The sequence below is a fragment of the Canis lupus genome, chromosome 9, assembly GCF_011100685.1.
Source record: "Canis lupus familiaris isolate Mischka breed German Shepherd chromosome 9, alternate assembly UU_Cfam_GSD_1.0, whole genome shotgun sequence".
Lineage (NCBI taxonomy): Eukaryota > Metazoa > Chordata > Mammalia > Carnivora > Canidae > Canis > Canis lupus.
Genome location: NC_049230.1, coordinates 56,589,007 through 56,613,505, shown reverse-complemented (window position 1 = coordinate 56,613,505; position 24,499 = coordinate 56,589,007). Strand labels below are relative to the sequence as shown.

Below are 24,499 nucleotides of genomic sequence, written 5' to 3'. Positions count from 1 at the left end.
TTAATAAGGAGTGAATTATAGAGAAATCAAGGTGATGACTGCAACGCGAAGAAAGGTGGCCCTGGAATCAGACAGAGCTGTGTGCAAATCCTGACTCTACCCTAATTGGCTGTTTCTATGGGCAGCGTCTCCCCCTCCTAATGAGATCCACAGATACTCCATATCCTCACACACCGGGCTCACACTTCTCTCTCCCTCACACCCCCTCTCCTGTTCCGAGTCATCTGCTGTTCCTGACCCCTCTTCTCCCTCACGCCCCTCCAGGCAAGACTACACTCCTTCCCCTTCGCCCAGACTGACCCTCCTAGGGAGTCATCTCAGGCTCCCTCCGGCGGGGGCCAGTGGCCTCTTCACTCCCCTCACCTCCAGCCCCCATCCTGATGATCTCCAGGCAGGTGCCGGGCCTGGCCGTCAGCGGCCCGAGTTTGCCAGGCCCGTGTACTTGACCCTGTCTCTGGACTTGCGGGCACCACTGTGCCCCCGGGGGAAGCTGGGAGTGGGTAGGGAGGAGAGTGGATTTGGCAACGCGACGGGCCCCAAGGTCGGTATCTATTTCTGCTCCTCTTATTCCCTCTTCCCGCAGTCCCCACCCCCACAGCCCCCCACCCCCACCCCCAGCACTCCGGGAACAAGAGGAGGGAGGTGTGGCGGGCCCAGGAGTCTGGAAAGGGGACAGGGCCAGGCCCGAGACGCTCCGAGGCAAGCCCCGCTTTTTGGGCCAGGACAGCCCAAACCCCCTGCCCGACCATAGGGGGGTCGCCGGCCAGGCGCCCCGCAGAGTCTGGGCGCCCCGGGCCTGACCCGCGCCCTGCCTGCTGGGGCCACCCCTCGGCCGGGACAGGCTCCCAGACCCAGCACCCGCTTCCTCCCCGGGGCGGGGCCCGGCGGCCACAAGCCAAGCGCCGTAAAATTTAAAGAGGTGAGAGAGACACTGCGCAGAAACCTCAGCAGCGCGGGGAAATGAAATAAGGCCTCCCTTTGGGGACCCCGCCCCCCGCCCGCAAGGCCCGGGCCCGGGTCGCCCCGCAGGGTCCAGGTGCGGGCCCCGCGCTCGGCGCCCCCTCCCCGGCCTGGCGCACGGGCCCGCTCCCCGCTCCACCCCCCAGCGAGGGACACAGAGGCCGGGCACCCAGGGATGCGGACCCCAGCAACCTGCCGCGGGGCCCGGGCGGGCCGCGTCCCCTCCCCCGCGGGCCCCAGCGGCCCCAGCAGTGCCCCAGCCCCCACTCGTCCTTAGGTGTCGCCCGGTACTTCGGGTTGCTGCGGCCCCTCCCTCTCCGCGCGCCCACCCCGCGCAGCCCCCCGCGTCCCCCCATGATGGATGGAGCCTTCAGGGAGCCGGCGCGGGCGGGCTGGGCTCAGGCGGAAATGAAGAGGATAAGATCTGCGAGCCGAGTCGCCCGTGACACCGTGATATCCGCTCGGCGAGCTGCGCGCGGGGTGATGGATGGGGCGCGGCGCCCCCCGCCCCGCAGCCCCGCAGCCCCGCAGCCCCGGACCCCGCCCCCAGGGCAGAGCCGCGGCGCGCGCGCACACACACGTGCACACACACGTGCACACGCGCACACACGTGCACACGCGCGCACACACGTGCACACGCGCCGCGGCGTCCCTCCCGGGCACAGCGCGCTGCGGCCACGCGTGCGGCGGACGGATACCGGCGCTCACACTGGGGACTGTCGCCGCAGACCCTTCCCCTGGCACTCACAAGACCAGCCTTAGCGCGAACCGCACCTTACACCTTCGCCTGCGCACAGATACGCACAGCAGGCAGACGGTGCCCCCTCATCCCCACACGGTCCTCCCAGAGTCTCGGGGACCACCGAGAAAGAGGACGCGATCGCTGTTGAGACTCGGGCCTGGGAGGGACGGGGTGTTAGGGGGCAGGACAGCAGTTGCCGCCTGCGTTCGTCATCTCATTTGGCTACTGAGCAAGTCAGGCTTGGTCTGGGCAGGAAGTGGGCAGCGCTAGGACTGTCCGAACAGGCCTCCCCGCCAGTGTTGCCATGGTTACCAACCTCTAGCACTGTCACCCAGCAACATCATCGTTACTATGGTTACAGGCACGCGTCCCCCTCCGCCACCGCTACCATTTGCTTGTCATCGCCGTTACCATTCATTCGTTCATTCGTTCGTGTATTCGCTCATCCCCTCACTCTGCTCATCAGCTGGGGGTCCAGAGATGAGTAAATCGATGCCCGCTTTGGGGAGTGCACAGCAGAATGGGGGAGACAGGTAAGCAACCACCGGCGTTGGACATTCTGCAGAGCCCTGAAGGATAATCAGGACTTGCCACGTGGATGTTTTGGTAGAAAGAATACTGGGGGGGGGGGGGGGGGGGGGGGCGGGTCCCGGCAGGGAGGGCAATAATAAGAAGGGCCTGAGGGCATCGACAGCATCTCCGCCACCACGTGGTGCTCCGTGTACTTGGAGAAGAGTAGACTCTGGGGTGTCATTGGGGGCAGGCGTAAGGAGGGGAGACTGGTTGCTGCCACACTATGGAGGATCTTTAATGACCCAAGATTCCCCATGCTACGGCTCTGGAAGTCTGATAGACCTGGGTTCGAATCCTGAATTTGCCACCCCTTAGTTTAGGGACTTTGGGCACATCATTTCTGCACAGTCTCTAGCATTTAGTAAGTGCCGGGATAACCATTGTTTTACTTACTGTTGTTTTTAACCACGAGGAAAAGCTTTGGAGAATCACCAACGTTAACACTTTTGGCCTCCAGAGGGAGCTCGAGTTCCTCTCTCCCTAATCGGCCTCTTCATGCCAAATTCCAGAGGAACCAGGATGGGTGCTTAAGGCCAAGGGTGTCGGAGGATGAAGTCTGGAAATGGGGCGTTCCTAGAGACTAGTTCACATATTATGTGTGTCCTCTCCTTTGTCCACAGGCTGTATCTCAAAGGGAAGGAGTCCCTACCCAGGCACGTGGTAGGTGGGTAAAAGCTTGGGTCCCACTCACCTGAGCTAGGGATTCAGTTCCGCGGTTTGAACCCAAGGCCTTTGATGACTCACATTCTTTAACTAGGGTTTTCCATCAGAACCAACTGGAAGGCTTTTCTGAGTCGTGAATGCCTGGAAAATTCTGACTCAGCAGGTTTGGGTTTGATTTCTGAAAGAAGCTCCTTGGGGATTCTAATGTGGCCCCTGGTTAATTTCCCAGATACCCCTGGCTGCTTATGCCCCGGGGACCAGCACACAGTAGTCCTCTTTTTGCTACTTCTCTTCCTTCTCAAAGACACTACCTGCATCCCCAGAACTCTGCATATATACAGCTATAGCAGTATATCCAATTGATTGGTTTGAAATGGACAACTGACCTAGGATAGACCAACTGCAGTCTTTCCCTAAGATTTTTAGAAATTATTTTATTAAAATTTTAAACGTAAAATATTTCACACATATAGAAGAATAGGGGATAACAGAATAAAACCCTTCTGCTCATTATCCAAGTTTATTTATTTTTAAAGATTTTATTTATTTATTCATGAGAGACACAGAGAAAGAGAGAGGCAGAGACATAGGCAGAGGGAGAAGCAGGAGCCCGACATGGGACTCAATCCCAGGACTCCAGGATCAGGCCCTGAGCCGAAGGCAGACACCCAACTGCTGAGCCACCCAGGCATCCCTCATCACCCAAATTTAGAAATGATTAGCATTTCACTATATTCTTTCTGCTTTTGCTTTCATCCTGATTCCTTTTCACTACTCTCTTCACTGGCACTTACTCATAGGTAGCTCTAAATTGGTGTGTATCCTGCCCGTCCAATTATTATACTTTCACTATGGTGCTGTCCATAAAAATATAGTATGATTTTGTATATTTATTTTTAAGTGAGCTGTTTTATGCCTTTGGGTACATATTTACAGGAATGGGATCATTCTCAACTTGCTTTCATTCAACATTATTTTCCCAAGATTGTTCATGTTGCTACATGAGCCCAGATTCATTCATTTTACCTGAGGAAGAGTAGCCCATTGCACAAAAACACCACACTTTATTTATTGTTTCTTAATTTTGCTGCAACTGTAGATAATCCTCCAGCGAGCATCCTCGAGCACCATGTCTCATTGTGTCTAAGAGCAAAATGTTTCCGACGCATATACCAAGGGGAGGAATTGCTGGATCCCAGGTGTGTGTATTGTCAAGCTGTATTTCCAAATCATTCTCCAAAGTATTTGCACTAATTTGCCCTCCCACCAGCAGTATGCAAGGGTCTTCATTTCTCTACATCTATACTAATAATACTTGGTACTGCCAGACTTTTAAATTTTTGCCCTTTGATTGATGTGATCTTTGTGTGTATGTGTGTGTGTGTGTGTTTCCACAATTATGAGTGAAGTTGGGCATTTTTAAATTTTTTTATAGGAAATTACATTTTCTCCTTTGTGTATTAATTGTTTATATCCTTTGTCCACTCTTCCACTGGTTGTTTACCTTTATCTTATTGAAGTTCGTTATGTAATCTGAATCTTAATCCTTCCCAGTTTTTTACTTTGAGAATGTTTTCTCTTACTTGTGGTTTAAAATTTTTTTTCATTGAGGACACCTTTCTTTATAGTGGTTTGCAGCAGAAAGGAGAGTCAAATTTATTAGTCTTTTCCATCATGTTTGGTGTTTCCTCCTTGCTTTCTCTCTGTCTTTCCCATTTTCTTTTTTTTCCTTAGATTTTATTTATTTATTCATGAGAGACACAGAGAGAGGCAGAGAGAGACATAGGCTGAGGGAGAGGCAGGCTCCCTGTGGGGAGCCCGATGTGGGACTCCATCCCAGGACTCCGGGATCATACCTGAGCTGAAGGCAGACACTCAACCACTGAACCACCCAGGCATCCCTGTCTTTCCCATTTTCAAGAAATCTTTCCCTATACAAAACCATGAGATATTCTCTGATACTTTCTTCTAATTATTTTAAAGTCTTCACTCTTTTACATTTAGGACCTCAAGTCACCTAGGTTTGTATAGATGGCCTTCCATATATATTATTTTATATTGGCTCCGATAGAGATGGCCAGTTGTCTCTGCACCATATGTTCCATGGCTCCCCACTTCCCCACTGACTGTGAAGCTATCCCCATCATATAGAGACTTCCCATACACGTATAATTCAGCTTCTAGACTCTGTTTCCTGTTCTGTTGATCTATTTGTTTATCCCTGTGCCATTCCACACAGTTTATATGATTATACCCGTATAAGAAATCTTAACTTATGGCAAATATGACAGAGACTGGCTAGCTTTTAACCATACCTGTTTCCTCTTGTTTTGGGGACCACAGGTGGGCTCTATCTCACAGCCTCCCTGGCAGTAGGTGTGGCCACGTGAGTGGGTTCTGACCAGTGTTGTGAATGGAAACAATGTATGCCATTTCTAGGCATTGCTTACAGAAACTTCCATGTATGATCCTTCATGCTCTTTCCTTTTCCACCAGCTTGAGGCAAACATGCATGGCAACCTTGAAAGATGGGAACCAAAAATGGAAGAAGACTGGGTCTGCAACTTGCTGCTTGAAGGAGAGATGCCCACTGATCAGGAGCATCCATTTTGGATTTATAGAAGCCAGACATAAGGGAACCTGGGTGGCTCAGTGGTTGAGCATCTGCTTTTGGCTCAGATCATGATTCCGGAGTCGTGGGAGCCCAATGTGGGCCTGATCCCAGGACCCTGAAATCATGACCTGAGCCAAAGGCAGATGCCTAACCTATTGAGCCACCCAGGCCCCCCTATTAGATTTGAGTCATAAAGATGTTGAGATTTGTTTGTTTGTTTCAGCTACTGTCACCCTCATATAGTTGGCTAAGTATCTCCCTATCCTCTTGCTCCTCTTCAAAGTTGTCTTAGATATTCCAGCCCTTAATCAGTTTACCAAGTTTCTTCAGAAAACCTTGCTGTGCCTTTGATTGGAATTCCATTTAATTTCTGTATCAATATGTGGAGGCTCACTATCTTTTTAATACTGAGCCTTTCCATTTATAAACATGATTTATTTAGACATTACTTATTAGATGTTATTAGATCTTATTTGATTCAATTTTATTAGGTCAATACAGATACATAATTCATTTTTACATAGGTCTTGTGTATCTTCTTTATTTTCTAAGATTTTATTTATTTTTTCATGAAAGATACAGAGAGAGGCAGACACAGGCAGAGGGAGAAGCAGGCTCCTTGCAGGGAGCCCAATGAGGGACTCCATCCCTGGACCCAGGGATCACTACCTGAGCTGAAGGCAGATGCTCAACTGCTGAGCCACCCAGGTGTCCCTGTCTTATGTATCTTCCGTTACATTTTAGTCTTAGTTATGTTGATTTTGTTGCCATTGCAAATGAAATCTTTTTCACATACTGTGTTCTAATTGGTTGGTGCTATGTATAGAAGCCCCAGTAGTTTTTGAATATTTATCTTTTTCTGGCAACCTTGATAGATTCTCTTATTAGTTCTAATGATGTGTAATTTTTGGATTTTATACATTAAAAAATCATATAAAAGATGTTATTCTATCTATTGCTATTTCCACTGCTTAGAACTACCTTATCCTACCTCATTCATTCCTTCATGAACTTCAGGTCTTTTTAAATTATCATTGAATCAGTAAGGCCTTCCCCAGCCCCTGTATAAAATAACACACACATGCACATACAGACAGCTTTCTTTTTTTATCACCTTTCCTCTACATTATTTATTTTTTTAGGACTGACATATTATAAATTATTCGTTTGGTTTTGTCTGATTCATCCACTACAGTGTAAGCTCTGTAAGAGTAGGAACTTTGTTTTGCTTGCTTCTATTTCATCCAGTGCCTCACTTAATAGATATATTTTAATTTTCAGTATTTAAAAAACCTTTCAAAGGAAATATTTTAAGACTTTGTTTATTTTTAAAAGATTTTTAAAATTTATTTGAGAGAGAGAACATGAGCCAGCATGAACAGGGGAATGAGGCAGAGGGAGAGTCTTCTCTTTTTTTTTAAGATTTTATTTATTTACTTATTTGAGAGAGTGTGTGTGCAAGGGGGAGGAGCAGAGGGAGAAGAACAAGCAGAGCCTGATGTGAGGCTCGATCTCACGACCCTGAGATCATGGCCAGAGCTGAAACCAAGAGTTGGACGCTTAACCTACTGAACCACTCAGGCACCCTTAGATTTTATTTTCTTAAGTAATCTCTACACCCAATGTGGGGCTCAAACCTACAAACCTACCATGAGAGCCACATGCTCTACTGACTGAGCCAGCCAGGTGGCCCTTAATAGATAAAAAAATTTTTTAATGAATAGTGTCAAATGTATTCTTTTTTTAAAAAGATTTTATTTATTCATGAGAGACAGAGAGAGAGGCAGAGACACAGGCAAAGGAGAAGCAGGCTTCACGCAGGGAGCCCGATGTGGGACTCGATCCCGGGACATCCGGGATCACGCCCTAGGCCGAAGGCAGCCGCTTAACTGCTGAGCCACCCAGGTGTCCTGCACATATTTCTTTCAGTACAAAATTAAAGATATTGTCTCTAATATTTCGATGGTAGGTTAAAAATATTTCTTATATTCATAATTTTCTGAGTTTAATTATTTTACTTTTATTTCAAATGGTTTGTTTCCGTCTATTGAAATTTAAAATAATTTTATTTTTAATCTGTTAATGTGGTGAACTATACCAATAGATTTACTAATATTACATCATCATTGTTTCCTCTAATAAATTCAACCTCATCTTGGTGTATTTTTAGTGTAAAACTTAGGATTCATTTTGCTAACATTTTTTAAAAAAGATTTTATTTATTTATTCATAGAGACACACAGAGAGAGAGGCAGAGACACAGGCAGAGGGAGAAGCAGGCTCCACGCAGAGAGCCCCACGTGGGACTCGATCCAGGATCTCCAGGATCACGCCCTGGGCTGCAGGCGGCGCTAAACCGCTGTGCCACCGGGGCTGCCCTTTGCTAACATTTTTAAAGGATTTTTGCATCTATATTCTTAAGTGAGGCTGGCCTATCATTTTTCTTTCTCATATTCTTTTTTCCAATTCTGGTATCAAGGTTATCTCAGCCACAGGAAAGGAGATGGAGGTGAAGCTTTATCCTCTTTCTATTCATGAAACAATGTAAGACAGGACTTACTTGTTTCTTAAAATTCTGGTAAAACTCATCTGGCAAATATCCAAGTTCTGATGTTTTCATTTTAGGCCAAATTCTTAGGTGGTTATAGTTCTATTTGCGTTTTCTATTTTTTTTTCTGAAGCTAATATTGATCAGTTTTAGATTTATAAAGCAGATGTCTACTCCATACAAGTTTTTTAATTTATTAACATATGGTCATCCAAAGCATTCCTTTATGATCCTTTTCATCTCTGTTGTGTCTATACTTATGTCCCTTTTTAAACATTTCTTTTTTTCCCTTCATTAACCTTAACAGAAGTTATCCATTTTATTAATCTTTTCAAATAGTTAACTTTTGATTCTGTTGTTAACTTCTGTTGTTTTTTAGTTCTAGTTCATTTTTTAAAATCTACTTGAGTTGAAAATTTGGTTCAAGTTATTTCAAGCCTGTAATTTTCTCTCTCATTTCCACTTTGACACAATCTACAAGTTTTGACCTGTAGCATTTTAATTATTCAACTATATATGTTTGGAGTTTTTTCAATTATAAATATTTATAATTGATGTTATAATCTCTTATTTAATCCATTAATTATTTAGAGATATTTTCCCACTCTGGCTAGCCTTTATTATTAAATTCTAATTTCATGAGTTCTGTGGGATACTGTTTCTTCATTACTTTTTGAGTCTTCTTTTATGTAATAGAATGGGTTGATATTTATAAGCATTCCATATATACATGAGGAGAATATATAGTTTCCATTTGCGATGTTCAGAATTCTACAGGAGCTCTTTATATTAACTAATAGTTAATGCTATTGTCTAGTCTTCTATATCTTTTTTGTCCTTACTAGTTTTCTTTTTTTCTTATTCCATCTCAAATGTGTTAAAATCTAGCATAGTTGGGGATTTGTCAATTTTTGCTTAATGCGTTCCAGGCTATATCAAGTTCAGTGTTATCTTTTCCTGGGAAATTGTTCTTTTCATTATTAAATATCACCTACTTTTCTTAATAGTGTTTTTTTTTTAAAGCTTATTTCATTTAGTATGAACATTGTTATACCAGCTCCATTTTGGTTAGTATCTACTTATTACTGTATATTTCTATCTAAACATTAGCTATTACCTATTTCATTTTTCAGGTGCAAATAGGATATGTAACTGAATTTTTTTAAAAAATATTTTATTTGTTTATTCATGAGAGACAGAAAGAGAGAGGCAGAGACATAGGCAGAGGGAGAAGCAGGCTCCTTGCCGGGAGCCAGATGTGCAACTTGATCACAGGACCCCAGGATCATGACCCGGGCCAAAGGCAGGTGCTCAACCACTGAATCACTCAGGTACCCCCCCATAACTGAATTTTTTTAAAGATTTTTTTTAAATTTTAGAGACAGAGAGCATGTGTGAGTGGGGGTTGGGGCAGAGGGATAGAGAGAATCCCAAGCCAACTCTGAGCTGAGTGCTGAGCTGGGAGGAGGGGGGCGGGCAATCTCACCACCCTGAAATCATGACCTGAGCAGAAATCAAGAGTAAGATGCTTAACCAACTGAGACACCCAGGTGCCTTGGATATGTAGCTGCATTTTTTTTAATTTTTAATTTTTATTTTTTTAAAGATTTTATTTATTTATTCATGACAGAGAGAGAGAGAGAGAGAGGCAGAGGGAGAAGCAGGCTCCATGCCGGGAGCCGGATGCAGGACTCGATTCCGGGTCTCTAGGATCACGCCCTGGGCGGAAGGCAGGTGCTAAACCACTGAGCCACCCAAGGATCCCCAAAAGATTTTATTTATTGATTCATGAAAGACAGAGAGAGAGAGAGGCACAGGCAGAGGGAGAAGCAGGCTCCATGCAGGGAGCCCGACACAGGACTCCACCCGGGTCTCCAGGATCAGGCCCTGTGTTGAAGGCTGTGCTAAACCGCTGAGCCACCGGGGCTGCCCTCTAACATCTGTTTTGTGTCTGTATGTGTCTCTTCACTGTTTTTTTTTCCCCCCACTGGGTTTTTCTTTGTTCTTTCCTTTCTTCCTACGTTCCATTGAATTAATCAGTATCTGTTTTCCTTTTAATTGTTTCATAAATTATATATTCTATTTCTCTTATCTGAGTAGTTATCCTTACATTCTAATATAAGTAATTGAAGTCAAGAGTTAATAATATCTCTATCATTTTCCATAACAATGTAAGGACAAAGATATTTAATTTATCTATCAACCCCATCATCTATTTTTTTATTGTCTAGCATTTAGTGTCACCTTTTTAACTCTCCCATTAGTTAGTTAGCTGTGTTTTACAGCTAAGGCTTACTATATTTTATCGAATCTAAGATGTCATCAATTGTAAGAAACACTATTATTTTATGTACTTCTAAGAAAAAGGAGGAATGACATCAGCAAAAATGGCAATCTTAAGGACCTCTGAAAATTCCCTCCTCCATAAAAGTAGTGAAAACACTGGCAAAAATTGTCAGAAACAACTTTTTCAGAACTTGGGAAATTAACCAAAGGCTGCAGCAATCTGGGAAGCATTCATTATTATTTTTTAAAGCCAATAGCTGCATCTCAGTAGGAACAGCAAGCTTTATGGCATTTTAACTTTCACTATTCTCATTTCCCCCTCCCTGGCTCTGCTCTGGCCCTTTCCCTGTAACTACAGTAAAAACCTTGCAGCCGCTGGAAGGGGCAGAATGGGTTGATGCCCTTTCAAAGTCAGAAGACTCAAATTATAAAACTCAGAAATTAAAGAGAAGAGAGCCCTATCGATCTTGCAGAAATAAGAAAGATTATAAATGAATACTACTCACAAATTAAATAATCTAGATGAAATGGGCACATTTCTAGAAAGACACAAACTATTGAAACTAGCTTTTTTTTTTTTTTCTTTTAGAGAAGGAGGGAGATGATCTTAAGCAGGATGTATGCCCAGCACAGAACCCAATGCAGGACTCAATCTCACAACCCTGAGATCATGACCTGAGTTGAAATCAAGAATTGGACACCTAGGGGCAGCCCAGGTGGCTTAGTGCTGCCTTCAGCCCAGGGCGTGATTCTGGAGACCGGGGATCAAGTCCTGCGTCGGGCTCCCTGCATGGAGCCTGCTTCTCCTTCTGCCTGTGTCTCTGCTTCTCTCTCTCTGTGTCTCTCATGAATGAATAAATAAAATCTTAAAAAAAAAAAAAAGAGTCGGACACCTAACCAACTGAGCCACCCAGGTGCCCCAGGCTTCTTTTCCTTTTAAGTTTGAATAGCTAAATAGGCCTGTAACAAGTAAACAGGCTGAATTAGTAATCAAAAACTTTCCACAAAGAAAAGCCTAGGAGCAGATAGCTTCACAAGTGAATTCTACTGAATTTTAAAAGAAAATTTAATACAAATCCTTCACAAACTTTTCCAAAAAGTAGAAGAGGAGAAAGTATTTCTCATTCATTCTGTGAAGCCAGTATTATCGAGATACCAAAAGCAGACAAAGACATCACATGAAAAGAAAAGCTATAGACCAATATCCCTTATGCATATATATGTAAAAATCCTTAACAAAATACTAGGAAACCAAATTCATCATCTTAAAAATTATCATACTCCATGACCAAGTAGGATTTGTTGTAGGAATAAAGACAGTTTCAAAATATGAGTATCAATGTCATACTCCATGTTAATAGAATAAAGAATGCAAGTCACATGATCGTCTGGACACCTTGGCATCTGTCATCACCATATTTGATCACAAAGAGCACCATAGAGTAAGTGCAGCTAACACATCTCCACTCCACATCCCAGTTTTAGACAACTCTACTCTGGAAAGAGATTTCTGGGACAGGTAGTTCTTAGCTTAACCAAGTTAACCACAGAATATTCCAGCACAGGGAATACAATGGCTCTACAGCTTGAAGGTTTACAAGTTACCATTTCAACCATTGATTAAGACTCCTTTGCTGTGTGAAAAATCTCAGCTTGGGTCATGTGTCCACACGTATTCCAGTTAGCAATGCCCCAGAGGGCACGACTCTCTTGGTAAAACAGAGCTGGGTGCCCTCCCATGGAAATCCAGGGGCAGTTCTCAGAGAATGGAGTTCATGCAAAATCTCAGCACAGAACTCCCTCAGTTGATATTGTGTAAAATGGAGAACTTTGGAGAGTTATTCTTTACTAGTGAGAAGCACCTTGTTCTCAGAGAGAGTAGAGCTATATCCATGGAAGGAGCTCACACTCCATTCTTGCGTGCCGGGATGGGGGGAACTAAAAAGGAAAAGAGAAATCCTTGTCATCAACTCCATAGATTTTCACCACATGCCACACACTGCTTTAGGCTTTAGCACTAGGCGCAATGTCAAATTTCGTGGAGCTTACGTATTAGGTTTTAATGACCCCCAAAAGGAATAAGGGATCAGAAAATAAATTCAGGCTGCTGGTACCCCTGAGACAAGTAGCTTTCAGCTCACCAGACCTAATACCCACCAGTGGGGTGCTCATCACTGAGCCAGCTGCCCAGGCATCCTACACCACCATCACCCCACAGACTCATGCAGTTCACTCAGAAAAGATACCCTATCTGTTGCCACATTCAGAGATTGTTCTGTGTTCTTTTAGGCGATGGTCAGTCAGGTGTGGTAGCAAGAGGGTGCCCAGAAGAGGCTTAGAAAAACGAAGTGTAAGATACCCATGGGTCCTAGAGAAATAAAGCTCAGGGGAGCAAGTTCAATTAAGCAGGTGGGGAGTCAAGATAGCAAGGACCAGTGGGCTAATGCCTTTACTGGGGGGTCAGGGTGGGTACACAAGAAAAGGAGCAAGGGGATGTCATGGTGCGGTCCATAAGTGTATTTTCCTTGGTACAGTCATTTCCTTGGTGCATTTGAAGGTCAGGCCTCGGGGGAGGGCAGGAAGAGGAACTTGTGACAGAGGTCACCTTATTACACTTGGTGCTCACCTGGGCCAGGTACTCACAACCTGTGGGTGATGTTGAAGCCCCGGGAAAAACAACAGGGGAGGGGTGGTGGACTATGAAGTCTCAAATCAAGGATGCTAAGTTGGAGAAAGGGTCTCTGGGAGGATGTGAGAGGACGGGAGGCAGAACTGGATCTGCCCAGTGGTTCGAGCTCAGGCAAGCCCACCCAGGGTCGTCTGTCCCTCTTTCCCTTCCACTTCCCTTCCTCCCCGCGTCCCTCTCCAGGGGAGACAAGGAAGCTGGGGCAGGCTGTGGCTCAGTGGTTAGCCGTTATATATTACCGGTCACATATTTTACACTCGGCAGCATGAAAAAAGGGCATAAAATGGCAATTAAATGTCTGAACTGTTGCTATTTTGGAAATTAAAACAGCCTACATTATCCTTGGTGCAACTCCGATTACTGACTCAGGGCAGAGGAGCAGTTATTCCCACCACTTTAGCCGACTTCTTTCCCATAAAAACCCGTTGTTAATGGGTCCCCGGGGACCTCTGAAAATAACAAGATCTGTAATAAAGAAATTAATAACATGCAGAGCAGGCCACAGCTAAAAAGCTTTTTAGAATACATTAATGGTTCTGTTCAGAATGAGGAATACTTGCACCCAAATACCTCCTGTGTTTGATTTCTTGGTACCGGGGGAGGGGGGCTTCCCTTGGCAGTGGGGGGGGAGGGTCGTCTCCAGCTGCGGGGGGGACAGTCGCTGCCCCTGGGGGTCAGCCTCCTTGCAGATGGCAGAGCCAGGCCATCCCCAAAGTCCGGGTCCTCCTCGGGCTGCCTTCTCCCTTCCCTCCTGCCTCTGTCCTCGGCTGTCCTGTCATTCCTTCCTCCTTCCTCTTCCTCTCTCTCCCTTCTTCTCTCTCTCTCTCTTTTTAGCTCTCTCTCCCTCTTCCCTCTCTCTCTTCCTCTGTCTCATGGTCATTTTTGGTCTCCATCTTTTCTATTCTTTCTCATTATGATTTTCTCTTTCTTTCTCTCTACCCCATCTCTCTTTTCCTTTCTTGCCATCTCTCTCTCTCTCCTTTGCTCAGCTCTGTGCCTTTATGTGAGACTCCTCTCCATCCATCAATTGCTGCTTCTGTATTTCTGTACCTCTGTTTCTCATTGTTTTTCTCTTTCTCACTCTGTTTTTCTGTTTTCTTTCTCAATTCATATTCTATTCCTCAATTTCTATCTTCAGTTAAATGCTTCTGTGACTCTACATCCCTATATGTCATCTATCACCTAGCTATCTCTCTCTCTCTCTCTTTCTCTTTTTTAAAGATTTTATCTATTTATTCATGAGACACACACAGGGAGAGGCAGAGACACAGGCAGAGGGAAAAGTAGGCTCCCTGCAGGGACCCCGATGCAGGACCCTGGGATCATGACCTGAACCAAAGGCAGCCGCTCAATCCCTGAGCCACCCAGGCGCCCCTCTTTCTCTCTCTCAATCACTCTTCTTCCAACATCTTGGTCCCTCCTCCTACTTCCCTTTGTTGGTCCCCTCACGCCCTGGGTCTCCGCGCCCTCTTGAATCTGTCTGTTTGCTACTTCTCAAAGCTCTGTATTAATTCATCTAACACAAAGTTAGTATTTTCCTAAAGATATTTCATTTGGAAATTAAGCGGCCACTGAGAAGACACAGCTGCCAAGGAAGGGTCAAGCTCCCCTGGAATTCTGTGTTCCCACTCCACGTGGGGGCCAGGGCAGCCTTTGGGGGCATGTGATCAGCCTCAAGAGAGGCGGGGTGATTCTCCACATTTCGCCCTCCACTAGCATTAGAATTAGACAGACTACGTCCCAGTCTCATGTCCTTACTTACTTCCTCACTGCCTGTGGGACCCTAAGCAAATCACCAAAACTCTCCGAATCTCATTTTCCTCACCTAAATAATGGGGATAAGAATAGGGAGGCGAAGAATTTGAGCAATCTACCATTTTTACAATCTACCATGGCATGGTAAATGGGGGAAAACAATAGGGTGGCAGAAATCTTTTGCAAGTGACTTTGCGGCTCCTTCCATCAAGAGGTGGAGCCTAATTCCCCATCCTTATGACTCCTGGTCTTGGGCTATCCTTGTGACTTGCTATGACCAGTGGACTCCAGTAGAATGACAGTACTCGGGTTCCATGACTCAGAACATTCTCTTCCCTGCTTTGAAGTATACTTATTTTTCAATTAATTTATTTTATAACCCCTTTACTACCATCCCCAGGGGTTGGTGAAAGGTGATGTGTTTCAGTGCTCAATTAGTCTCTACCAGAGAAACAGATCTCCTGGTCCACTGGTAAATGAGCATGCAGCAAAAATGTGACCCTAAAGGTTCAAGTGGGGAAGCCCTCGAAAGTCTCTGGTACGGTTCCATCTGCATCTTCATTGTCAGAACCTAGAATCCAAGAAGGATCATCCACAGCCTGGGAAAGGTCATGATGAATCCCAAGAGATGCCCAAGGGGAGCAGGGCAGCCCTCAGCCACAGCTCTTCCATATTCTCCTCCTGCCGAGCCTCTTGTCTCTCTTGTGCTGCTTCCATTTCCTCCCGCCCCAGAAGATCCTCCCCTTATTGGTTAAGAGTCTGGGGTTATAGTGATTTTTTTCAATGACTAGTTTAAATAAAAGGGAGGGGATTTATTGGCAGACTCTTGGAGAAGAACACGGTGAACTGCCAGGCTGGGAAGGGCAGGGGGCAGGTAAGCCTTAACAACTGGCACCAGGAAATGAGTGTTGTGCGCTTCTCTCTCAATCTCATCATTTCTTCTCTCTGTGCCCCTGCTTCACCCTCCTCTCCCCCCACAAACCTGCCTCCCCGTCCCTCAGCCCAAATGTCCACGTGACAGAACACAGCCACCAAGGGCTCCAGAGTTGGCCATGTCACAGCTCTGGCTGTCCAGAGACAGACTCAGTTCTACACCCAAGATCCTAAGTCCTAGGAGAAGACTCACCAGTTGAGTGTGGGCAGACAGCTGTGGGGACTGGGAGACATCCTGGATTAGAACTCCCTTCAAGGAAAGAACTTGCTGCCCCACTGCAGGGAGGGAATTCGCTGTTAGCCTCCAGCTGTTAATTTTTTCAGGTCTTCTCAACTTTTTTTTTTTTTTAAGATTTTGTTTATTCATGACAGACACAGAGAGAGAGAGAGGCAGAGACACAGGCAGAGGGAGAAGGCTCCATGCAAGTAGCCCGATGTGGGACTCATCTGGGTCTCCAGATTCACACCTCGGGCCGAAGGCAGCACTAAACCGCTGAGCCACCAGGGCTGCCCTCTTCTCAACTTTTGAGCCAAGGTCATGTTTTTCTTGGGGTGGTACCAACCAATGACTGTGTCTCACAGGGTTGTGGTAGAAGGATCCAAGACAAGACTCCTCCAACTAACAGCCTTTGTCCTAGAGCTTTGGGCTGGATCAGCACAGCCTGTATGGGGCCTAAACCACCATCTGTGTCCAACCCGTCACCCCCTCTCACCACCCCACCCCCACACATCTATTTTCTTCTCCTTTCTCCCTTGCTCACTCCTCAAAGGACCATTTGCATTCCTAACCCTCACAGTTTCCACCTCCCTGAGGACCCAAGTGACACAGCACCCACCTATTGGCATCTCTGAGTACCTTGCAGAAAAAAGCTGCTCTCACAGAGACTGTGCTAGAGAAGGGGGATTGTCCAGAAGAAGTGCCAGGACACTCCTTGTCCTGTAACCTCTAGTTCTGGATTTTTAAAATTTAATTAATTCTAAATTGTGATAAAATACAATAAAATTTATCATCGTTTTTTTTTGTAAAGATATACTTATTTGAGAGAGGGAGAGCGCGCGCACAAGTGGGAGGAGGGGGCGAGGGAGAGGAAGAAGCAGACTCCCTGCTGGGCAGGGAGCCAATGTGGGGCTCAATCCCAGGACCTTGAGATCATGACCTGAGCTGAAGGCAGATGCTTAACCAACTGAGCTACCCAGGTGCCCCTAAAATGTACCATCTTAACTACTTTTAAGTGTATAGTTTAGTGGCATTAATCACATTCACACTGTTGTGCAGCTCTCACCACCAACCATCTGCAGAATGCTTTCATCTGGCAAAACTGAAACTCTGTCCCAATTAAACACTAACTCCCCATTCACCCCCAGCCCCTGGCCGTCAGCATCCTACTTTCTATGAACTTGATGATTCTAGGGACCTCACATAAGCAGAATCATACTCTATTTGTCCTTTTGTAATGGGCCTATTTCACCTAACATCATGTCCTCAAGGTTCATCCGTGTTGTCATTTCTTTGCTTTTTAAGGTTGAATGATGTCCTGTTAAATATATGTATCCCATATTGTTTATTCACTCATCCATCAGTGGACACTCGGGTTGCTTCCACCCTCTGGCTACTGTGACTAATGGCGCTATGAACATGACTGTACAAATATCTTTGGAGTTCCTGCTTTCGATTCATTTGTGTATATACCTAGAAGTGGAATTGCTAGATCATATGGTAAGTCTATTTTAATTCTTTGAGGAACCACCAGTCTGTTTCCCATAACAGCTGCACCATTTTATATTACTACCAACTACAACCTTTTTGTACAGTGAATGTACTCCAAGTCCCTGGTATGCCTTACAATTAAGATGATAAAGCTTATGTGATGTGTATTTTACCCCAATTTCTCCACATCCTCAGCAATACATGCTATTTTTCTGGTTTTATTGGTAGTAGACATCTTAATGAATATGAAGTGGCAGGTCTATTTTCACTGGGATGGGCACCCAGCCATTTCCCCTGACGCTATGGGGAGCTGCCAAGATCCCCTTGGGACCAGGGCATTCACTATCTCAGCTTCCAGGAGTGTTGCCTGCTGACACTGCTCACAGTGAAAATCGTGCCCAGGAATCACCCTTGGCTGATGGGACCTTCTTCCTTCCCTCAGGATGGACCACATCCAGTGACTACTTGGTGCAGAGATTCAAGGCTTGGCTTCCTTGTCTCAGCCTAGTGTGACTCTGAAGGGCCATCCCAGTTCAGAGCTCCTGCTGAGATCAGCTGAAGTCTCTGCTGTAACCACATGGCAGTTGAGCTTCACCTCTGCCCAATCCTGCTTCCCTGACTCCACCTCTTGGGGCCCAGCAGGACCAGGTAAAGGCCTTGGATAAGAAGCCAAGTTGGAGAACCACTACACTAGCCCTGAAGCCATTCCAGTCAGGCTGGCGGGGGTCTAGCCAAGGGTTGAGGTCAGCCTGCAGCAGTGTCTGGGGCTCCCAGCCTCACACCTCTGGGCTGCGGGCTCTGGGCTGAGATTGGCCCCACCTCAACGGACATTCCTTCCACCAGGTCCCCAGGCCCTGGGAGGCACTCACCAACACACCAGTTTTCTGAGGACCTGCATTTCTACCTTGACCACCAGAAGCTTCAAGGAACAAGGTTCCTCACCCAGACACTGACCTCCATTCTTGGTACCTGTGAATCATGCATTTCACACTCCGTGCCTTGGTTCATGCTGCCTCTCTGGGAGGAATGCCCTTCCCACTCTGGCAAACTCCTCTTCACCTGTCTTGATCCAACTCAGGACACACCCCGCCCCCGCCCCCACTACCGCCCTCAAGAAGCCTCTCTGGACTCATCTTATATCCTCGCCAATAGAAGCCCTTCCTCTGTTCTGTGTCCGCCACAGCCCCCGGCCCCCACATGCCTGCCTGTGAACACAGGCACAACTAGACTGGGCGCTCCGTGAAAGTAGAGTCTAGGTTGGACTTGCCCGGCAAGTACCTGGCACAGAGCAGGCATTGGTGAGCAGCAGCCGAAAGCTCCAGCCCAGCTTAGCCATGGGAACGCCAAAATTCATCTAATCTTATTCCAGCAACGCCTAGATCTCTAAAAGGCATTGCTTCCACCAATGGTGAATGCTGCTCCTGCTGCCTGCATCCTGGGGACTGCTTTTGTTCAACCACTTCTGCATACCTGCCAACACGAAAAGAGACCCTGGTAGCAGGACCAGGGCTGGAGACACACAGGGCACAAAATGTAAAGAGGCCTCGCTCTCAGGCACCAATCCTGCACCTGCACCCCTCGGAAAGGGAGCCCTCCTTGCATTTTGCTCCCTGGGCACCTCACCTTGCTTGCCCCAGTCCCTGCCCTGCCCATAACAATAACAAGAGCCACACCTGACATTTGTCCAGTTACTATGTGCAGGGTAGAGAGCTGGGCATTTTGCAGGCATGAAGTTATTAATCCACACAACACTGCTCTAAAATATGAACCTCAAGATCTCCATGGCATGAGGACCCCAAAACACAGAGAGGTGATTGAATGCTGAGCGGGTATAGGCACGCACTCCCAGCTTGGCCTGGCACCTTGCAATGCTGCCCTGGAGAGGAAGCCCCTTCCCTCCACTGTTCCCACCTCTGGGCCTTGGCACATGCTGTGGCCGGCACCAAGCAAACACTCCTGGTGTCACGTGTCCCTGGATCCTCACAACAGCCCTATCCAGTGGATGTTATGGTTCTCCCTACTTACTGTACAGATGAAGAAACAGCCTCAGTGAGGTGTGGTGCCCCACCCCCACCACCCAGCCAGGCTTCGGGCCACCCAGGGTGTCTGTGGCAGACCAAGAGAAGGTTCTTTTCTCCTGTCTCCCCCTAGGACTCCTCTGTGAGACCTTCTACCAACCCTCACCTCATCAGGTATTTATGGTTTTGCCCGTAAAAGGACAAGCCATCCCGATAAGATAGAAACGTTTTATGGGGCAACAAAAATATAGATAAAATTTTATAGTGCAAATCAGGAGGAGGAAAGTATTAAGTTCCATAAACACCTTTAAATTTTAAACAGCCCCCATTGCAGGGTCCCTGGAGCCAAACTTAAATAATGGATCAGAAAGGGGATAAATCTCCCTGGTCCCCCGTGTGGCAGTGGGAGAGACCTGATCGACAAACAGACAGGAAGGGGGGTATGGGCGGCCGCCCGGTGCAGTGCTGGGTCCTTGCGGGCCGCAGTGCGGGCAGAGAGCCTTGTCTTTATTGTACTTATAAAATATACATGGCCCTTTATTGAATTGCCTGCTGTCGAAATCTGCAAGAATGTTATTGCCTTTTACTGTCCTGGAGAGAAGCAGAGCAGCAACATCTGTGTAATTTCATAAGATGCAGGAGCCATAAATCTGATTGTGCCGGATATAAGATCGATCGTAAAAAATCACGCATTGAACAGAGATCGGGGATGCCGGGAAGCAGCAGGGGCCAGTGCAGCTTGGGGGGCGGGGGGGTGGAGAACGGACCTGCTCCACACCCTCCAGGAGCAGCGTCCCAAGTGGGGCTCTGGCCAGCAGGTGCTTTGGAGGAGTAAGACCCTCCCTGTGGGGTCAGGACCTCTGGGGTCCTTGCCCTCTGCAGGGAAGGGAGGTGGGGTCAAAACCTTCCCAGACCCATGAGAGACCTACTCAGAGATGGGAAGCAAGAGCTGGAAGGGGGCACCCAGGATTCACTGTCCTTATGCATAAGAGGGACAGATGGATGTAGACACACCCAGTCACCCCCAATATCAGGTACATGGGTATAACCAAGACATCCTCCAACCTCTGTTTCAACCTGCCTCACACCACTACCCACAATGACCTTCTCTTAATCCTTCTCTTGTATAAAATTTGTCTTGTATCTTCATAAAAAGTGCAATTGTTTTGGAGATAGATAGATAGATAGATAGATAGATAGATAGATAGATAGATATTAGGGATGGAGACAACAAATAGAACCCCTCTTTCCCTCTGGGCTTGGAGCCAGGGAGAGATAAGACATAGTGATATCAAACCAGCCTAATCACTCATCAGATCTGATTGGAGGGCATGGCTGAGATGAGCCACCCATTGGGCTTTCTCATATGGTCCTTCTGATCTGAATTGCCCTTTCCATTTCTGGACTGTCCCCCAGGGCAAAGCCTTCTGGGAACCTACACCACCCCCAGCACTCTCCCTGCAGGCAGGCCTGCGGAATCGAGAAAGCCCAGAAGAGGCTGGGTGAGGCATGCTCAGTTCCGGTCCCCAAATGCACCAATCCAGTCTCACCTCCCTTGGGGCAGAATCAGTGAGGGGTGCAGAGAGAAGCCAGGAGTGTTCTTACAGAAACCCAAGTCCATGTGGCAATGACGGTATCTCCATCCCTGGCCTCTCCTCTGAGATGAAGTCCCAAGAAACTCATCAGAAAGTGTGAAAGCATGGGAAAGGTTTGCCCAGGGCTTCTCTGCTCTCTGAATGCCTGGAAATTACCTTTCCTTGTCAACCAAGCTGCCCTTGCCCTACAGCTGAGTGAGAAGGGGTGAGTTTTTAAAGAGCAAGAAAATGATACAGAGATGGGAATTGGTTGCTCCCAAAGAGATGGTCTTCCAACAGCACTCTTATCAGTTATCTGTTGCTCTATAACAAATAACCCCAAAACTTAGAGGCCTGAAATAAGAACATTTGTTATCTCATAGCTTCTTGAAGGTCTGGAATCCTACAAAGTGTGTCCGAGTAAGAAGTAGCTAGTGCCATCCACCTCTCCCTCCTTCCTTCCTGGGACACAGACATTCTGTCTGGAGTGATGGCAGCCATTTTGTGACCATAAGATGACAACCATGAGGAAAGTAAAGCCTACCAGCTAAAAATATTAATTTAGAAAGACAGAACTTCAAAGGTTTCAGTGATCATGGGGTCAACCACCACAAGCAGCCACCTTGTTCTAGACTTCTTTTTCCATGAGAAAAAATGATTCATTTGAGCTCATGTTCACTGGGTTCTCTTTTACCTGCATAACCAAACACATCCTCTATCTAGCTGATGGTGGTAGCCAATAGAAAAAATATAGCTTTGAAGTGAGTCTCCCCTTCATGATACAAAGCAGTGTGCCAGCATATAGATGCAAAATGGCAGAGAGAAATGAAAAAAAATTTTAAAGGAATGCCATCCAATTCAGCAGGAGTGTGGGAAAATGATCGTTCTTATGTACTGTTGGTGAAAGTATAAATTGGTTTAGCCTTATTAGGGAGTAATTTAGCTATATCTATTATGCTATAAAATGCATAAACTCTCTGACCTAGAAACCTCACTTCTATAAATCTATCCCACAGAAATAATCACATGCATGGGTAACGTAATAAGCATAAGAATGTTCATTGTAGCATTGCTTATAATAGCAGACATTGGGAGCAATCTCTATCTCCATCAGCAGACACACAGTCAAATAAATTACTGTTGAAGTCTGTGCCATCCAGTACGATAGCCCCTGGTCACGTGTGGCTACTCAGCTCTTGAAATGTAACTAGTTCACATGTGCTGTTAGCGTAAAATACATGCTGGATTTCAAAGAATATTTTTAAATAATGCAAAAAAATCTCAATGGTGATATATTGTTTACATGTTGAAATGATAATATTTTGGGCCCGCTTGGTTAAATAAAATACATTATCAAAATTAATCCCATTTATTCCATTTCCTTTATTTCAATGTGGCTACTGGAAAATTTAAGGGGCACTTGGGTGGCTCAGTCAGTTAAGCATCTGACTCTTGGTTTTAGCTCAGGTTATGATCTCAGGGTTGTGAGATCGAGCCTTAGGATGGGCTCCGTGCCCTGAGTGGGGCTCCACTATCAGCACAGAGTATGCCTGAAATTCTCTCCCTCTGCCTCTCCCTTCACTGGTGCTTGCTCTCTTTCTCTCTGTCTTCTCTCTCTCCCTCTCAAATAAGTAAATATTAAATAAACAAAATATTTAAAATTATATATGTGGCTTACATTACTTTCTATTGGATGGCACTGTTTTATTTTTTTAAGATTTTATTTATTTATTTGAGAGGGAGGGAGTGAGAGAGCGCGAGAGTGAGAAGGAGCACAAGAGCAGGGGGAGGGAGAAGCAGACTCCCCATCGAGCAGGGAGTCCAATGCAGGGTTCGATCCTAGGATCCTGGGATCATGACCCAAGCCGAAGGCAGATGCTTAACCAATCGAGCCACCCAGGATCCCCTGGACTTCACTGTTTTAAACACAGATGGAATACTATGCAGCCTTTAAAACAGTGAGGAAGAGGTGAACACACATTTGGGAAAATGCCCTCAATATATTACTAAGTTAATAAAGAATTCGTACAACTAAAAAATTAGTGTGATCTCAGTTTTGGAAGACAAGTGAGTGTTGTATGTGTAGACAAGATTTTTGAAGGATGCACTAAGCCACTGAGAGTGGTTGTCTTGGAACAACATTGGGGGCTTTTTATTTTTTACCTTTCTGTTATTATTTGATTTTGTTGTACCAAGCATGTATTTCCTCTGTAACTGAAATTAATTTTAATGAGAAAAGAGAGAGGAGTAACACTACCAAGTAGCAGGTGTCACATTTTGGTCATAGAAACTTGCATATCAGGAACTAGGTTTCTGAAAAAAATGCAGAAGAGCCAATAAAGGCAGAGAACTACAGAAAAGCCAAACGGGATGCGGGTGGGGGTGGCTCCAGGACACAGAAGCTCAAAGGATGCAGCCAGCAAGGATTGAGCCACCACTGCAGCGTCCTGGCCTCGCGTGCTTCTGCTCCACGCTCCTCCCTACTGCTTATGAAGTTTTGGACATTCTCCCTGACTTCTAGGTAGGTACCCAGGCTGGAAGCCAGCACCAACCTCTCTTGAAGGGGCACAAGATGGGAATGTTCTGAGGGTTGCTGTTTGGTAAAGCCTCATACAAGTTACCCACTTCAATGGTCTCAGTTAAGACTCCTTTGTAAATAAGAGAAGCCACTTCCACCCAGTTTAAGAAAAGAGGGAGTTGATGATATTGTAGCATCTCTACTATCTGGCAGTCTCCAGAGCTTCAAGGCTGAGCATCAGGCTTAATCAGAACCCAACTTTCTGGTTTGTACCTGCTTCTGCTGCTTGCATAGCCACAGGTCCTTCACTGAATTTCTCAACCTCTATGTTCCTCAGTTTTATCATCCATCATATGCGGATAATATTAGCTCCTACCTCATGCATTTTTTTGTGAGGCATAAATGAATCCATACGTTTATGATGCTTAGAACAGTGGCTGGCATAGAGTAAAAAGCCCATAAATGCCCTTTTGCTCTTTATACATTTAGTGATCAATGCATTAAGCTTGTAAATCTCGTAACCAAAAGTTCCACAAACATTTGGACATCCTTACACAACTATTCAATCAAAACTTGGAATCAGGGCAGCCCTGGTGGCTCAGCAGGGTGTGATCCTGGAGACCCGGGATCGAGTTCCGCGTGGGGCTCCCTGCGTGGAGCTTGCTTCTCCCTCTGCCTGTGTCTCTGCCTCTCTCTCTCTCTGATATGCAAGTCTATCATGAATAAATAAATAAATAAAAATCTTTAAAAAAATAAAACAAAAACAAAAAAACCTTGTAATCAAATTCTCTTAAACATTGATTATATTAGTTTACTCTATATATTCATTAATTATATACTTTTTTTTTTTTTTTTTTACTAATGACTATCCTTTTTTGCAGTATTGGCTTATGGTAATTGCATGGAAATATTAATTTCAGA

The 24,499-nt window shown here is 45.8% G+C and overlaps 2 long non-coding RNA genes across 2 annotated transcripts; both read left to right on the top strand.

Annotated features, from left to right (window-relative positions):
- Positions 1-1,641: 1,641 nt before the first annotated feature.
- LOC102155788 lies at positions 1,642-7,843 on the top strand. The gene is made up of 4 exons (XR_005364085.1): positions 1,642-2,235; positions 2,896-2,939; positions 4,038-4,137; positions 7,786-7,843. It is a non-coding gene; the product is annotated as an uncharacterized LOC102155788 (long non-coding RNA).
- Positions 7,844-16,946: 9,103 nt separating this feature from the next.
- On the top strand, positions 16,947-22,385 carry LOC119873441. The gene is made up of 3 exons (XR_005364084.1): positions 16,947-17,477; positions 17,911-18,116; positions 18,312-22,385. It is a non-coding gene; the product is annotated as an uncharacterized LOC119873441 (long non-coding RNA).
- The last annotated feature ends 2,114 nt before the right edge of the window (positions 22,386-24,499 follow it).